Source organism: Cyprinodon variegatus, unplaced genomic scaffold (assembly GCF_000732505.1).
Source record: "Cyprinodon variegatus isolate N-32 unplaced genomic scaffold, C_variegatus-1.0 Scaffold277, whole genome shotgun sequence".
NCBI classification, from domain to species: Eukaryota; Metazoa; Chordata; class Actinopteri; order Cyprinodontiformes; family Cyprinodontidae; genus Cyprinodon; species Cyprinodon variegatus.
The window spans coordinates 725,926-739,411 of NW_015150730.1; the positions used below are offsets into that span (position 1 = coordinate 725,926).

Here is a 13,486-nt window from a genome sequence, read left to right on the forward strand (position 1 = left end):
TCCAGTGGATATTTTTTTTTTATTTTTACGGAATGACTATGACCTGGATGACTGGGAACCTTCATCAGCATGTGTGTGTCTTAATGTGTATGCATGTGGGTTTGTTTGAGCTACAACTAGGGGTAGTGCATTGTCATATTTCCCCCATTGTGGGGGCGTACAGGTCCAAAATGGTCAGAATGGGGACCTTCAACAGGTGTTCAAATGGTAAAGTTTTCTTCTTTGAGTTGGGGTTTGGTTTAGGACAATGGTGTGAATTCAGTTTAGGTTAGTGTTAGCACTCATGTTTTTATTACGTTGTGGGGTCAATGTTGCTGCTATATGCCACATTTTGGCAACATAGATATGTTTGAGGGCCAACGACTGGTCCCCACAAATGAGCGTTTATGTGTGTGTGTGCGCGCTTGTCTGTGCCAGAAGAGGGAGACAGAAATTCTGCATAGCACTAAGTCAGGTCACACTGCAGATTAAATCCTTCTAACATTAAATATGACATAAAATGTATTATTTCTAGAAACCGGGCCCACTTCAGAAATAAACCTGTTCACAGTTGCTGTTTTCTCTCCTGTGGAGGAAGGTCAGACAGGTCGAGAACCAGTAGCAAAACAGATGCAACAATCCTAACAGTAAGATCACCTTCAAGTCTCCAAACGATCTCTTCCACATTTGCGGTAGAGTGCTCTTCTTCCCTCTCCCTTACCAACATGAACTTAGATTCCTGCAGTGAATGTCAGCCCTTTTCTTACTCTCAAGCGATGCATCAAACAGAATAGAGAACGGACCTCAGCCGCTTTCAAAAGGATCCTCTAATCCAGCATTCTTAACTCGATTACCAAGTGTCAAGAGGGATCAGAGAGACTCTCTCACCTGTCATCTCTCACAGCGGCAGGACACAACTCTGAGAAATGAAATCCTGCCAGACGCGATTGGAAAGCAGACAGACGGGAGACAGCACATGAGGAACAGAGACACTGGAGATAGCATAAAGTAATGCTTCATATATTTAAAGATTAGAGAGGAATCACGTCTGACAGGGTTTATTGGATGTATTGCATATTTGTTCAAACAATATTATGTTTTTTTTACTGTTCTTTCATGATTTTGTAGAAAATTCTACTTTCAGAAAAAAACAAGAGACAATTTAGCATTATTTGCAAATTTACACAATGGTCGATCTGGGTAAAGATGTTTTTTTTAAATGGATATTGTGGGAGCCATAGACAACAAAGTCAGACTAATCTTCTCCGGTAAAATTAACAACAGACTGTAAGCAGAAGAGCAAATATAGTATCACTTTATCAGTTAAAACTCCCTTTATGTGCCTTGTCTCTATAGTGCTTAATATGATTATGAAGACATTGGAGGAGGATATGAAGGCATATTGTACTATTTAACATCTTCATTTTTGTCCCAATGCACCATAATTTCAACCTAATTGCAAACTATAGGATTTATGTGTTCCTGAGTAAAATGAGAGATATGTGAATTCAACCTTAGCCCTGCTAGAATGATTTGATGCATCTCCCACTCTTCCTTTCACTTGTTCCTGCCTGCCACGTTGTGTGAAGGCAGGAAGGCACAGGATTCACCAGTGGCTCATTAAAGGCCATTAAGAGGCAGAGTGCAGACAGGATGCCAGTAGTGAATAGAGGAAAAGCAAGGCAGGGCAGAGGACAGTGTTACACTTTCTGTCCCCTCAGCCGCACCCACCTTTGCTGCCTCACACTCTCTCTCTGTTATCTACTCTGCACAGCACTTCCTATGGCCCCACACATATTACAGATTTACCCTGCTTTTAGGTCTGCCAACTTACGTCTCACACCCCCTCTGACCTGAGTGTGTGATGAACAGTCCTGGCGATAACACATTTTTCACTTTGCTGCTCTCCCTATCTCTTTGTCTGACACGTTGCTTCTTGTTCACTCCCCTTGTTTTCACATCTTTTTGACCTTTCCTACCTCAGACCCGCTGCCTCTTGTAAGACCAGTCATCTTTTTTGGCACAGTACATTCAGTGATGGATTAGGGTTGTGAAAGCCAATATAGGGATGGAAGTCCAGTACAGAAGCCGACTCACTGTCTGGGACCTCTAGGTCACTCACATGTTTAAAAAAAAAAGGTCTACTGACTTGGGATTGTGGCCCTGTGGCGTCAAACACGAGGCCCTGAGACAACTGTTATCTGCAGTACTAACTGGGAATTATGTATAGATCAGGTAATGCCGTAGACATTTTCCACTCCAGAAATCTATGCTTTAACTTATTTTTACAAAGTCAATCAAAGTCAAAATAAATAAATCAGTAGAATAATAGATTAATAAATATTTCATAAATATTTACATTTTCAATAAAATACCTACATTTCTAGTAACAATAGTTAAATATTAAAAGCATAATTTGATATATTTCATGTATATTGTTTGCATGATATGGGGGAACAAGTCTTATTTAAGGGGGAAACCAAAGTTTGCTGCCACGGGTTGATGGGGTGTTACTTTTGAGGGTTGGTACCTGTTGATACAGTAGGTAGTTTTCGGGAGCAAGCTAGCAGGCAGACACCTCGTTGGTTCCTAGGGCAGATGAATCAGCGAGGTGTCGGAATAAGATTTGAAAAAGTGCATAGTGCATTGAACGGAAGATTTCTAATATCTCTCAAGGGAAAGTGGCCAATGAGGTACATTTGTGTTTATTTCATTGTTAGCTGTTGTTTGTTTCACTGTCAAGATGTAACGTAACAGATTTCTGGTGAGTCGTTTATGTATGGTCGTGTTGTTCCTTAGATGTCTTTACGTGGATATTAATTTTTTTATTTGCTTTCCTGCCTGTATGTTTAAGCAGTTCTCATGGCACACAATTGCTTCTTATGTGATTAAAGCCCGTAACTAAAATAACTACTTGGTTTTGTGATTTTGACTTGAGAGGGAATTACAACAATAGCTACTTTTTGGTGAAATTGAATCAAAGCAAGCTTTAAAAAAGCAATGTCAAAAATCTATGCTACGAATTCTAAGCAGTTAAACAGAAACCAGAGACTTCACATTTTGGCCGTTTCTCAATTCACAAGAACGTGAATTGCCAAGTACGTTCTTGAGAAGAACACAGGAAAGTCTGGACTCGGGGAGAACGGGAGCACGCAGCATAGATATGGATCAATTAGAACAGAAGCATACTTGTGACGTCACTACACCCTCAGCTACTCTGGAGCTGCATTTCACCTCTTGTTATTAATAGTCTCTAGATAACAATAGGTTATGACTTTTTTCATTTAGTGGGGGAATAGTAAATAACACAGTCAGATAAACACAAATCAATTGCTGATGACGTTTCACGAGTACACAAGCATATGAGAACGCACAAGTATGCATTTTGAGAAACGGCCTTTGTCTTATTACAATTCCAAACTTCAACTGAACACGGTGTTAATTGTTGGTGATCAGGACCAAAATGCAGAGGTACTCATAGAAGCCACTAGATGATAATTTAATTAAGCATATATAAATAAAACAGAAATCCGGCATGGCGGCAGATAATACACTGAAGAATCCAGTGGGGACTAAAACAAAAAAGACAATTTAAACATGGTGAAATTTGAAAAGTAAAAAAGCCTGGCTAAAGAAGAAAATAACTAGATACCAGGAAGAACCAGAAAAAATTACCACAACAGAATCTCGTAGAAATGTCTTAAGCTAAGAAATATACTAACTAAAAACACTAAGTAGTATTCAGGAGTAAATAATCTGCAGAACACATAGCAGTAACCAAACAAAATTATTAACACAACACAAAATAACTAAATACTGTAACAGAATAAAGATAGACCAAAACACCAAATTCCTAAAGTAATAACTTTAAACCAAACAAGGAAATTAACCAAACCATAAAGCAGAAACTCAAAAAGAAAGCAAAACTCAAATGTAACAACACAATAAATAAAAACAAACTCAAAAGTACTCATATCATGACACTGGGCTATGAGGCCAACACAATCTCTTACAAATAGTTGAGTGGATTGAAATAATAGATTTCTCTTTTTTCATCAGAACAACTTAAACAGTTACAGCATTGCTGTTTTACAAGCATTACACCTTTGATGTAGGTCTCTATCACCTTTGGGCATAGAGATATTTCCTCATTCTTATTTGCAAAAGACCTCAAACTCAGACTAAATGGAGGCCCATTCAACAGAAATGTGAAATCAACCTTAAAGTCCTTTCACAGAGTCTTGATTGAATTTAGATCCAGGCTTTTTAAGCACATAATTTGATTGAAAAGATTTAATCAAAATAATCCAATAGAACCCCTGATGGTGCTGTTATTTACCCTAAAATGTTTTGCTACTGAAGGAAACCCCACAACATAATACAGCCCTTATCATGCATTAACATATGGATAATCATTTACAGGTCATGCTAATTTTCTGCCCCGAAATAAATTTTAAAGATGCTTGTTCTACCTCTTATATTGCTTGTACCAAACAGCAAAAGGAGGCCATGTATTTGGATTACGAACACATTCTCTCTCTGTAGCTCAGCATATCTGCATTTACTCCTGAATAAATATTGGTTGCTTGGCTACTTCTCTGATGAATGCAGTTGTTCCCCACCCTGTTATATTAGATTGACAGCTATGTTTACAAGGTTTGTAGATTCCCCACATTCGTTCATCACATGTGTAAAGCTTAAAATGTTGGTTTACATTCTGAATCTGCTTTAAATGCTTCCACAATTTTTCTTCTGGCTTGTTTGTAGTGCTACATTATTTTAATGTTGCCGTTTTTTTTTCCACTAAGACCTTAACCGCACATCTGTATTTGTACAAAGATGAGATTACGCACAACAAGTGGACTCTTTTTACAAATGAGATACCATTGTAAGGCAGAGGAATTTTTTTAGAGGTTTATAATGAAGAAGGTTATGCACATAATTATACCACAGTTTATGGATTTAAAAAATAAGTAAAACATTTTACACTTAACAATAATGCTCTAATTTGTAGTTTTCTTTTCTATAAAATCCTAATAAAATACTTTGCAGTTTATGGCTGCACTATGAGAGTGTGCAAGGCTCTGTATATAGCAGGGTTCTCTTGCAGGCAGTTACAATTTCCTTCTTCAATTAAAAACATGCTTCATAATTTATGTAAGAAAAAACATTGTTGTTTTGTTTTTGCTCTGAGGATATCCGATAGCATCCTCTTCCTGCTTTTCAAAAATGCCTGAAACTTCAGCTGTATGCGGTGGTGATTGTCCAAGACTGAATAGTTGGTAGCATATAAGCATTGCTTTAGGCAATCCTCAGGCACACAAAATTTGCACAATTTAATCAAATGTGCAAACAATGTTTAATCTAAATCTAAAGTTAATGTCATGCAAGCTTACCATGCACTTTATTATGTGAAGCATAAACAGTGGACTGAGTGGCAGGAACATGGCATTATGTGCTATAATAAATGGAGTAATCAGAGTGCTACTCACATAAGGAAACACTTTCTATTGTCTTCACTTTTTATGCGCTTTCTTTTTTAGGTCAACCACATTATTGCGCCCTCTCATTGACATGTTGTAGTGCTCAACTCCCTCCTCTCTGTAATCATAAACTCTTGACATCATTGACCTCTTTAGTATTTTCAAACTCTTCTGTTTCACTTCACTCTGACACCAAGTCTTAAGAATCAAACTGGTCCGGTTTAGACAAAAAAAAAAAAAAAAGCTGGCTGAGGTGTCCCTTGCCAATAGCAAATATAAACATAGCCCTGCCATTATCTGCTGCAGTTAACCAGGATCATGTTTTCTCCCCTGTCTACTTGTGCTGCCTGTAGATGTGGCCATAGCTGCTGATATGTTTCCTCCACTCCAATTTTCTTGTTAGAAGGAGTCAGCCACTATGGTTAAAGGGACCTTTCAAAGTCTGATGGATATTATATAAATCTAATGAAGAATAAATTTATTTAAAATGCCATTTCTATACACTTTTGGTAAGATTTGCAATACTTAGAAATTGTCCACAAAAATGTTAACACAATTTCTTTAACTAAAAAAGTAAGAAAGCTAAGTAGAAGAGCTTAAACATACTTGATATTAAACTGATGTGTAAAACAATGTGCACATGCAAACAGGCTTATCCAAATATGTGTATATGTGTAGAAATATCTGTATTCAATTAGTCTAGATTGTAAGTTTGCATCTCATAGATTCATAGTATTAACATATTGTTCCATCACATTGTTGATCATCTGTCTAGGTGTTTCACTGCCATATGCTTTAATGTGTAAATAACACTTCAGCATGAGCTTCCTAATGTTGATGCGCTTAAAGCTATTGTGAGGCTCATTTGTATTCTTCAGTATTTGTAGATGTTTGACCTGTCAGAACCACTTATAGCCAGTCTTTATTTTGGCACTATAATTGATAATGAAAATGAAACAACAGTGACTAACAGTAATTCTATTAGTAATTGTCAAATAGAACACAGGTAACATCACATCACCATTTAAAAGAGCATATTTTCTATTATTTTAAAAGAACGAGAATTATTATAGTTTAATATTTAATATTAGCTACTGGCTGATTCAGCACAGCTCACAGTACTAATACATTAGTGACCATGTGTAAAGCTTGAGATTGCATACAGTACATTAACTCTTTAGTCTAAAAAAAACTTCCACAATTTTCTCAATTTACGTGTTTACATGATGGCTTGATATGATAAAACAGAGAAACTTGTTCCCAATTTCTGAATGAATGAACCTCAGAAATATGACAGCTAAGTTCCCAACCGCCTGGTTGCAAACCAGTAATAGTTTGCGGGTTTTTTAGTATCAGACTGCAGTTTAAATAACTATGGAGAATAATGAGGAAGACAAGTGTGTAAGTTCAAATGGAGAAGGTAGTGTCACCCAGCACATGGACGTGTATCTTTGACAGTCAAAACTGACAAGCCTCACCTCAAGTCTTATTTGTAAATCCCAATAATATTCCCTTGTCCATGGTATAACAAAGAGGCATTACAGAGTTTTCTAAAGGTACCGCCACCTGTGGCCAAAACAAAAAACTGCAGCACTCTTTTGCTTATTCTCTTAACTTGCCTTAATCTTTTTTTATGTTCACTTTTTTTTTTACCATAACTGGAGTTGCTATTGGCACTTCTGAGTATCTAGAATGTGTCACACTTGGATTTTTTGCTAGGTCCGACCCCTTCAACATGGACGCACTTGACGTCACATCAGCCAAACAGCGCAGCAACTACCGCTCCGATGGGTCGGCGCTGAGCTACAGATGTGTCAATCTGCTGATCAAATTATGTTTTACTCATTACGCGTCAAATTATAAGGTTATTTTAAAAAGTCATTTTTCAGTACAAACTTACATAATGTCTCTTTAAATAGCTATTTGTGTGTCAAAGACTTTGCTTCACCACACCTCATTGGTAGAGCTTCAATTTAGTGAAATAAGTGATTAAAAGAGGAGTGGATCCTTGTGAGTGTTTCTGAGTGGTTTTTGATTACCCAGTCAGGCAGGTGAGTCTGAAAATAATTTCCAGTCAGTACCTTTGTACTTTATCATATGCAACTAATCACCAGAAAAGCTTTGCTGCCACAGACTATTTTTGACATGTTAAAAAATGTATGCGAATAGCAGTTATAACCCACCAATTAGATACATAGATGAACACTGTAAATACATTTTTAACAAGTGCAGCGGAAATGTTGGCAGAGACTCTGCCCTCATCACAAAATGCAGGCTAGTTGGAAAACTTGGGCAATAAACGTTACGATGACAAGAATTAGAAAACAAAATAAAATTATGAAAAATTATAATGATACTTATTATTATGGTTATAATGTGAAACACATGTATATTTAAAACAATGTGTACTTTAAATGAGAAAATGTTCGTTGCCACAGAGCTGCCAAAGAATTCTGGGAATGGTACGACCACAATAACCATTTATTATGACAAGACAAATAAAAACATCACCCCAGAGGCATTTGTCATTGTGGTTTCCACAATCATCTCAGTATGGCTAGAGCTAGTCCCTTGTCATTCTTTCATTTCCTGTTCTTAAATAAGAAACTATGTAATCTTTGAACTACTTGTAGGGCAGTCATTCCAAACCTATTTGTCAAATGCATAAATGAATGCAATATGTTGCCTCATGGGGCTGTTTTTAATTTTTCTTTGTTGGGGAGACTTTTGCCACATGCTCAGACATTTGTTGCTGCTACTGCATCAGTAGCTGTTAGCACTAACCATTAGACATCTGGAGGGTGACATTTTTTTTTATTGGATTAAGATTTAACTGAAAAATGTAGCCACTTTTCCCCAATGGGACCTGACATACGAAAGGCTTACACAAGCGGAATAAATCAATCTGTTTGAGGTGACTAAGCTCTGAGTATAGCCCAGTATAGTCCCAGCTACTGTACAACATGCAGGTGGAGAAGAAAGACGGATGAGGCAAATACACTTTCTTCGAAGCTCTGTAATCAGTTTAAGATCTAATCAGATTGTGACAAACAAGAAACTATGAGCTATAAATGATCTCTTGAGCATAGAGTGCAAAAAGATTCTGCCAATGTGCATGCTTTTTTCATTCTTTAAAAATACTGAATTCAAGGATATTTATTTATTTTATGTTAAAAGTTATTTTAAAAATGGAAAAGAGATATGAAATATAAGTTGGCCTCAATGAAAAAAACAAACAAACTTTAAAGAGTCTGAATTCATAAAATTCAAAAAGCTATCCATTCATAGATTGTTTTGTTGTTTTTATTTAATTTTAGATATTTATGTTTTTCTACATTTTTCTTTTTTTTTCCTTTTGAAAAACTAAAAGGAAACATGTCTTTCAGGTTTGTAGAGGTTGCTTTTTCTCTATAATTCTCTACATCTAGGTGTTATAAAAAAAAAAAAACATTTTCAATATTAGAGTAGAATGATAAAAGTCTTAAAAAATAAAAATTTTAAAATTAACTTTTTATCTGTATGACTTATTTTCATCCAAATTTTACAGTCTCCCAGCTGATAGTAGAAATTAAGAGTAAAAACAGCCAGAAATACATTAATCAGCCAAATCTCACTGATTGGCATTAGATTCAGAGGCATTACTCAGCACAATTCACAGGCCTCAGCAGCTCCTATCGATACTTCTTGACATACAGATAGGTGGCAGCAGAGAGCTTTGAGGCCACAACAACTGATGCCAGTGTGGCCTGTGAAGCGTCCACTATTGCACATTTTAATTGTGCAATAGTGGACGCTTCACAGGCCACACCAGCATCAGTTGTTGTGGCCTCAAAGCTCTCACTATTGCACAATTAAGATGTGCAATAGTGGACGCTGCACAGGCCACACTGGCATCATTTGTTGTGCAGTGTCCACTATTGCATAATTAAAATGTGTCTTTTATTTCATGCCAGCTCTTTCTTGGTGACTTTTTTCAGGACAGCCACAGAGGTGACACATAAAGATAAAAAACAAGGTAAGAAAGGAGAAGGACAAACATGCTGCCAGATGACGCTGTGAGTAATTATGATAGTTATGCATGATATCTAAGGAAGGTTGTGTCCAAATCCAAATAGTACTCATGGGACTTAAGTTCAGCCACTGAAGTGATACATTTTAAAAATGGATTTATCAGCTTAATCATACATGATCTTAATTTTGCATTTGCAGCGTTGAAGACTACTCCTAGAGTGGTGTCAGCGTTTATGCTCAGGGGAGTGATTTAAGACAGCATAGCATGCTCATCATGCCCCACGTCAGACTGTTTCAGTTTGCTTTCAGAGTGTATGTAAACAAATAAAAAGCCAAAGAGTTTTTAATTAGCTGCAGGACAGAGAATGTCAGCATGTATTGTCAGTTATTACACAGTAACCAGGTATTACTCTAAATATTTGGAGTGTTGCACGGTAAAAACCTGCAGTTTGGGATCATAGGTTGTTTTTTTTCCTCTGGGGTTTGGCAGAATTGCTAAGTGCCATTTTTACAATGAAAACTGCAATTAATAAAGATCAATTTAGAAAAAAATAAATGAGGTTATGAAATCTGCCATTATTGAGCAGACCCAATCTTTATTGTGTCACTGCTCACCGTATGTCTGGAACCTTGAACAAATGTTAAGGGTTACCTATAGGTTACAGAATTTAATCCAAATCACTGAGCTGCTTTATGACAGCGACAAGTGGCGGATCATTGTTTTTTTTAGTTTTTGCGTTGTCATGTCTTCAGTTTTCGTCCAACCAAGCTTGAGGAAGTGAAGAATAGAGATCTCATGACTTTGACTTGTTTTCTTTGTGTTTTTTATTTTTTAAATATTATTTGGTTATATTGTGCCAAGCTACATAATAAATATCATGCTGCTTCTGACATTTTTATTTTAAAACACAGAAATGTATATTTTTACTGTTTCACAAATTTTTTATTTTTTTCAAAATATAGAATGAATGCATAGTATATAATGAAACATTAGAGGGGACATATACTGCATTCTTTTGTGCCTTAATAAGTAACTGCCGTTAAATAAATTGATTTTGAAGAGAATTACGCTTTTTTTTTAAAACTCTTCTCATAACCTTAAGAATCTTGCAATCTGTGCCATGAAGAGTCTTTTTTTTAACGATGTGACTGTGTGAGGGCTTTTCTGGCACCAATGGGACTATTGTTTATTTAAAGCCCGCCAAATGATCAGGCTGCAGCCCACAGCTTCCAATGCTTAAAGCTTAATAGGAAAATAACAGTATCCTCTTCTTTTGTGACAGATGATTTTAAACTTCAAATGTTTGCTACTGTTTTATTGTATTTGAATTAATTCTTTTCACTTTTGTTTTTATCTAATTCTTGCTATATAATATAAAAACTATAAAATTTGTGTCATCAGTATGTTCTTTTTATCATATAATTATCCTTTGTCTGATCACATTCTCTTTGGTTTGACGCATATAAATACTTTTTGAGAAATGTTTGTAATATTCATGTTTAGACCACCCGGAAGCTGTAGATTTTATTGGGAAAACTATATAGACCTCAGCGTTTTAATTCTATACTTGCTGATCTAGCACAGGAACAGCATTTCTTTCCATGCAAAATGTTTGAGTGTAATCTTCTGACATTTGCCTGTGTTTTTACAAAAAACAGGCACACGAATTTGAATTTGATGTGGCCTCAGGAAACACCCCAGATTGCTTTGAGCATACAGGAGCTTGTATGAGAGGTGCGTGCCTTGTTAGCGCTGCAGCGTTCATTCAAAATAACTCCAACTGTGTTACAAAGGTTTGGAATTATAGGCCTTTAGCATGTTTTGTTTTCCCTTTAAAGCAAAGCAGATTGTGTTTTAATAAATACGATAGATAGCTTCTCCATAGAAAAAATAAAGAAACAGGAAGGCTAAAATATATATTAAGTTGAGAAATGTTTTCAACTTTAATATTTCATTTTAATAATTTTTTATTAGTGCTTTTAATGCCTACTCTGAAGTAATGTGTCCTTTATATACTCTATTCTAAAGTCTTATGTGTATTAAGTATTTAGATTATCTTTAAATAATCAATCATATTCATCAATTTCATCAAATTCAGTTTATCCAAATATTAGATGGATTGTTTATATTAATGTAAAATAGCAAAATAAACTAGCAAGTGATCCTTAAAGCCTTTAGTTAATTTTTGCAGTGATTAGCTGAAAGTAAACAAAAGTGAGGAAACATACTTATATATTTGTTGCAGTTAATTATTATAGTTGTTTCTGGAAAACAAACAACAATAAGAAATTATTGCAAACAATCAATCAACATTTTGTTTTTTTGATAATCATCTAAATACAAATATTAAGCCTTTTAGTGTCATTTTTTTTTATCATCATACTCAAACCATTCAAAAACTAGAGATCATGAGGACAGTTGGTTGAATGAAATGAAATAAGAAAAGCAAAGATGAACTTATTTACTTTCCTCATGATTAAAGTCTCATTATCAACACTTTAAATAAGGGCTAATATACATTTTTCACTGATTGCTTTCATACTTTGGTATAACAGCTTATTTTGATATAACAGCTTATATTGATAAACACTACATCAATATAATACTATCTTCTCCACCTGAACAAAACTGTACATAACTAAATAAGTCTATTTATGAAATAATATAAAGAGGATTTTTGACACCTTGTGTTTTAGCTTTGTTTAAACTTTTTGTTGTATTTGATTGTCACTTGAATTAGTACAAATAAGAAATAAATCAAAGAACAGTATTTCTGATACATTAGATCTTATAATTCTAATTATATGAGTTATTATTTTTGAAAACATTAGTAAAGAAAACAAAAATAGGTTTACTAAAAGATTTAGCAAGTATGTATTTTTTAGTTTTAAATGGACACATTTGAAAAGTATTTGGTAACCTCTCTCATAGATAGCATGTATACAGTACTATGTGCAATTAAATTGTTTAAATTCTAATTCTGAATTTGATTAAATAAAAAAAATTGTTCAATGATAAAAAAAATTAATCTGGGAAGGTGTTGACACATTCTTGTGCGCAGATTCAATTTGCATGTGGTGGTGTGTGTGTGCTGGTTTCCTCAAGTGTCAGAAATAATTAGATAAATGAGGAGTGAAGGGCTGGACAGGCTCTGTCAGCGGGGTTGAATTTACAACTGCATAGCAAAGCATCTACGACGCTGGCAGACTAAACAGAGACCACACCGGGTTTACAGTAACACACACCTCACACTTGTCCTCATAGTTCTGACCTCTAGATATTACATAGGAGTAAGAAAATACAAAAGAATTCTGTTTTTTTAAAAATAGGCTGATAGTCGTACTTTGTACTTTGGAATATGTTTTTTTTTAAAGACAAGAAAGGAGCAGGCATAGTCAGTAAATCTGATCTGCAAACAATGCACACCTCTGTTAAAGGCCAGGTTTTTGTGCATTTATAAGCTTGGACTGAAGAATCTTTACAAAACCATCAAATTTGTTTAATGTGTAGAGCATATTAAAATCAAAATTTTCAATTTATCCCAGCTAGACCATTCCAAAATTATGATTTAATTCCAGTGAACTCATTTATCTTTTTTTTATTTAAATTTATGTTTGAATTCTAAAATTCCTGACGTATTGTCAGTTTTTCCAGGAGACATCCAAAGACTTATTGAATAACTGACAATTAATTACATTTTTATCTAATTTTAGAAAAAGTCCCTAATGCCATTACCAAATTACTAAATATTACTGGATTACTAAATAAAGTTTGTTTAAAAAAAAAGAAGCATAATTGTTGCAACAAAAGTAACTCATTTATAAAGAATGAAGCTTGTTAGTATTTATTATAGATATACTATTGTATTATTTAGTTTGTATTACATAAAAAAACATGAATAACAATGACACTGAAAAACATCTATCTATCATCTATCATCTATCTATCTATCTATCTATCTATCTGTCTGTCTGTCTGTCTGTCTGTCTGTCTGTCTGTCTGTCTGTCTGTC

The 13,486-nt window shown here is 34.9% G+C and overlaps 1 long non-coding RNA gene across 1 annotated transcript in view; it reads left to right on the forward strand.

Annotated features, from left to right (window-relative positions):
• Nucleotides 1-9,280: 9,280 nt before the first annotated feature.
• Nucleotides 9,281-13,486, forward strand: part of LOC107090024 — a 6,322-nt gene continuing 2,116 nt past the window's right edge. Inside the window, exons 1-2 of the long non-coding RNA XR_001481462.1 lie at nucleotides 9,281-9,477; nucleotides 11,133-11,208. This is a non-coding gene — a long non-coding RNA (uncharacterized LOC107090024). The remainder of the gene's footprint in view (nucleotides 9,478-11,132; nucleotides 11,209-13,486) is intronic.